Raw genomic sequence first — 5,103 nt, 5'->3', positions numbered from 1 at the left:
ACAGGCACTGGGCACCCCTCCAAGACCAGATGGGAATATTTCTTTCCTAAACAGTCTGATGTCTCTCTGTTGCCTACAAAATAAGCTAAAGTCCTTTTAGTATGGCACAGAAGGCATTGCGAAAATAAAGCCTATTTTTTAATTTTCCAACATTCTGCAAGTAACAATGCTCGTTATAGGAACTCTGGAAAGCATAAGGGAAGAAGAATGCAAAGTAAACATTCCCCAGAGTCTTAGCCCCAAACATTGCTGCAGCAGCCATGGTTCCATTTTTCCCTCTGTGAGTCTAGGGTTATGCCACCCAGCCTTGCTTAAGGAACCGGGCAGGGTCAGGAAGCAGCAATGTAACTTCACCAGGGGAAGAGGGCAGACTCCCCTGCAGAATGTAGAGTTGGAATCTAAGCTCCTGTGTTGATAGTGAAGCCCCTTAGAGGAGGAAGTGAGTCCCCCACTTCCACAAGGCCTTTATAATTTAGCTACAGTGTTTGATTTAATTCCACTTCCAGCCAACAAGTGGCCTTGAACACAGTACAAGATACATCATCTGCTGGCTCTAGCACAAAACGCCTTGGGGTTCTGCACTGGTTTTTGTTTGTCCTCAGAGCAGGCCCTGCATCCCCACAAGACCCAGCTGGAAAGGATATCCCCCATGGCCCCACAATACTGACTCATTCTGTCCTCTCCAAGTGTGTCCACTATCTCTCCTGTTAATGCCACCGTGCAAATAACACAATAGCCATGGGTCTCAAGGTCTCTCTCCTGGAGGATAAGACCATGGTCTAGCCCAAACTGGTGACTTTCTTTTTTCATTTTTTTAAAACTCTGTCCATTTCTCTCTGGAAAACTTTCTATATATATATATATGAATTATGTCCTATCATTTGCCAGAAATTACTTAAGAAAGGAATACATGCCTGTCATTCCAGCATTTGGTAGGTAGAGGCAGGGGGATCAGGGATTCAAGGTCATCCTCAGCTACATAGTAGATCTGTGAGTAGCCTGGGCAACAAGGGGCCTGTTTCAAAAAAACAGAGGATGGGAAAGGAAGAATGGGAGGAAGGTTGGGAGAGAGGGATAGAAGGAGGGGGAAATGGCCGGGGACGGGGCGGGGGGGAGGGAGGGTGCAGGGGGGGGGGGCAAGACTAAGAACTTAGATAGGTGTATGTAAAGGAAGAAAACGGAGAAGCCTCAAAGTAAAATGAAAAGTCAATTACAATTGCAAATGATGGCTATCACCCGACTTTAGGAGGGGAAGCGTTTGGCAGTTAGCCCTGGACCAGCCAAAGTGAGAGAGAGGGTCTCTTCTAGAACACACAATTCACAGTTCGTGAATATGGCTGGATGGCCGGCAGGGAGAGGATACTTCATTACCCAGATTTTCTTGGTTAAGTGGAAATTTCTCCCTTGTGCTTCTGGTACAGAGGATTTTGTAATGGCAGGATGAAACCGGTTTTCTACCGCTAGTCAAGGAACTGCAGGGAAGCTTGGCAGTAAAAACAATGTGTTACCGTTCCCTGTGGTTCTCTGGAAGGGCTTGGCTAGAGGTCTCCCCATGGGTACCCTGTGGAAGATGACAATGTTGTCAGAAGTTTGTTTTCCCTTGGCAGTATGGAGTCTGAGCTGGGACCGTTGGAGGAAGTGGATATTGATAGACCCTATCTCTGCACATACACCCTGCTTTTGACTAGCTTGAGTTTCTTCACATCACAGCAGCTGGCTATCCCCATAGGAAACATAACCAAAGAATCGGGAGGAACTTGGAAGTTTCCCTAAGACCTAAGCTTGAAGGTTTCCCAGATTCACTTGTACAAGGCTATTAATCTATTAATCAGAGTAGCCACGTAGAGACTTGGGACTGTAGCTCAGTGGCAGAGCGCTTGCCTAGGATGCAGAAGACCCTTGGCTCCATCCTCAGCAATGGGAAATAAACAAGCAAACCAGAAAAAGAACAAGAACAATCACACTGCTCTTAGTGGTAATTAGTTGGATGTAATCCCAGTACTCAGGACACAGAGGCAGGAGGATTGTAAATTAGAGGTGGACTCAGTTAAACAGTGAGTTCTATGCCGACCTGGGGCTACATAGAGATGCAACCACAGGCAAACCCAGCTTCACGTGGGTAGGGAGATCGAATCCACCTCCTAGTGAGGGGACAAGCTGTGCAGGGACAGAGGGAACCACGGCCTATCTGGTCATCTTCTGCAACTGTTTCTTTTATCTTTTCTCAGCATAGCCTTTGACAATAATGCATTCACAAATACTTGGTTTCCGTTGACAAACAGTGGTTGAGCATACACTGTGAAAATCAGTAGAGTATGGTGAATCTAGACTTTTCTACTTACTAGGACCGTAAGCTTAGAAATTAGTTAACATCACTCTGACAGTTTCTTCATCTACAATTGAAGAAAATCATAGTATATTCTTCATAAAGATGGTTGGGCAAACAAACTAAGTCAATACATGTAAAGTGCCTGTATCGATATAGTAATTACCCCTAAGTGCTCATTTCTATAATCACCACTAGCCCCACTGTAATCATTATATTCAAGGCACTATGATTTGCAAACAGAGCACAAAGCATTTGTGCAAAGGAATTTTCCTGAAACAGACAAAACTTCTGTGGTCTGTGCCTGTCTGATGTGACCTCACAGGTTTAAAAGGAGGACAGAAGTGGACCCATGGCAAGCCATCCCAGTGCCAGGTGCTTGATCCAGTAAACATGTTCTTGATCACCCCCCCCCCCCTCTTACAGCAGGCAGGACAGCCTTGTGTCCAGGTTCACCCAGTTTGTAACTGGCAGAGCCAGAGTTTGAACCCAAGTTCTTCATCACTGATTGGTCTATCAAAGGTTAAAGGGATATTTGTTTTCTTTTGTTCTCCGCCCAGTCCCCACCCTGCCTTATCTTTTTTTTTTTTTGAGACAGGATCTCTCTCATATAGCTCAAGCTATCTTCAGACTTAGTATGTGGCCATGGGTGACCTTGAACTTCTGACTCTCCTGCCTCTAACTCCTGAAGGCTAGGTTGCAAGTGCATGGCCAGTAAGCATGTAACACTCCAACTAAGTTACATCCCTAGCCTTATAGGAATTCTCTGTGAACCTTTTATTATGTACTGGAAATTGGTCATGTGGTGCTGAACAGCTTGGGCATCATCCTTGGATTACAAGGTACTTTCTTCCAGGATGTGTTGCTAGACCTTTTTACAGATGGGAAACCTGGCATCTCAGAAGTGGTTTTCCTAAAACGAGGATTCAATTCCAGGTCTACCCTACTCTCCACGCTGGGTTACCCTACTAAAGCAAGCCTGTCTGTGAAGCTTATCCATGAGAACAGAGCTTGTAAAGATGATGTCCCACAAATTAGCAGAATGCACACAGTAGAGAGACCACAAGGATGAGGGGAAAGCAGGTTGTATACCTAGGGGCCAATGACAGCATCCATACCGGTATTCGCCAAAGACCAAGGTCAGGAAGACTACACTAGATGAAGACCTGTGGAAACATGTCTGAGGTAGAATAAGGTTGATGTGGCCAGGGAAGGGCATGTCCCTCCTGAGGAAAGCACAGTGTTCTGTAACCACAGGATGCAAGGAGAAATGTATGGGTAGTTCAGGAGAGCAGAAGCAGAAACACTGGAGAAACTAGGCAACAGAGAACTCTGAGGTCAGGCCCTTAATTAAGGAAGTCATCTTCAGAGAAGGGAGCAGAGCGAGGGAAGAGACCTGTTGCAAAGCTGCCCCTCCTAGCACACCAAAGCATATATCCGGATCCTTCAGAGAATCAGAGGTCATATGATGTAAAGTGGATGAGTGCAGGCAGACAATAGGGCTCAGCCGAGACATCTCATGACCTGCTGGCTGGCAGCCAGTGATGTCATTCAGTTCAGAGGTCTGAACTCAGTCTGAGGCCAATGTCTGGGGCTAGGAGAGGTTGCCCAAGGGAGGGACTTTGTCCTTCTACCTTTTTGTTCTATTCAGGTCCTCAAAGGATTGAATGATCCTGCCCACATCTTCTTTACTAATGGTGATTGATAAAGAATACACACACACACACACACACACACACACACACACACACAGAGAGAGAGAGAGACAGAGAGACAGAGAGAGACAGAGAGACAGAGAGAAAGACAGAGACAGAAACAGAGACAGAGAAACAGAGAGAGAGGCCTTTGAGGGAGAGCCATGGGCTGTCTTGTTCATTCTTTTAAAGGACGTGTAAAGATTACATTTTATTTATTTTGTGGGGTGAGAGTGCATGTGCCATGGTGCTCACATGGAGATCAGAGAACAACTTGAGGAGTTGGTTTTCTCCTTCCATTTCATCACATGGAACCCAGGAATCAAAGGCAGAATGTCAGGCTTGGCCACAAAGGCACCTTTACCCACTGAGTCATCTTGACTGTCCTCTTGACCATTTTCTATAGTTCCTGCAGAAATTACTGCATAGGTCTTGGGAGCAACATTATATTGTCCTTGTGCTAACAGAAAATTACTTTTCCTTTGGACTATTTTTGTTCATTCTTGCTTTTCTTTTTCTTTACAGGGGAGAACATGAATGCAGTCCCCCACTACCACAAATCATACAGTTGAGTTTCCTGGATGTGAGGAGATCTCAGGGTCAGCACAGCAGACTACAGTAGATGGGCCTTACCCTGAGAATGCCATCTTCTTGACCTTGCCATCTCCCTGGCAGGTGAACATTACTGATTAGTTTGTAAGACAAGGCCTGGCTACATAGCCCATGCTGGCCTTGAACCTGAAACCTACCTGCTTCAGTCTCCTCACACCTGCCTTTAGGGTGTCAAAACATATTAAATATAATTAATGACTAGAAAACATCTTTATTTTTTAAATATTTTCTCCATTTGTGTATGTTTGGCATGAAATGAACTTTATTGTTTTCTTAATTACAAAACTAAGAAAATGTTGAAACATAGAATACATACACATATCAGAAACAGTCAGCCATAATCAAATCAAACTAAACATCACATAATTCCATTGGTACTTTTGTTTCTTCAGTACTAGGGACTGGGCCTAAGACTGGACTCCTACATGCTAGGGAAGCATTCTGTCACTGAGCTACATCCATTCCCAGACT

The 5,103-nt window shown here is 44.9% G+C and overlaps 1 non-coding gene across 1 annotated transcript; it reads right to left on the bottom strand.

Moving 5' to 3' along the window:
* Positions 1-4,542: 4,542 nt before the first annotated feature.
* On the bottom strand, positions 4,543-4,703 carry LOC118576961. Its single transcript, XR_004944147.1, has one exon. It is a non-coding gene; the product is annotated as a U1 spliceosomal RNA (small nuclear RNA).
* Positions 4,704-5,103: the final 400 nt, after the last annotated feature.

This window comes from Onychomys torridus, chromosome 1, assembly GCF_903995425.1.
Source record: "Onychomys torridus chromosome 1, mOncTor1.1, whole genome shotgun sequence".
Classification (NCBI taxonomy): Eukaryota; Metazoa; Chordata; class Mammalia; order Rodentia; family Cricetidae; genus Onychomys; species Onychomys torridus.
The sequence above is the reverse complement of the archived record's forward strand: the minus strand, read 5'-3'. Positions and strand labels throughout refer to the sequence as shown.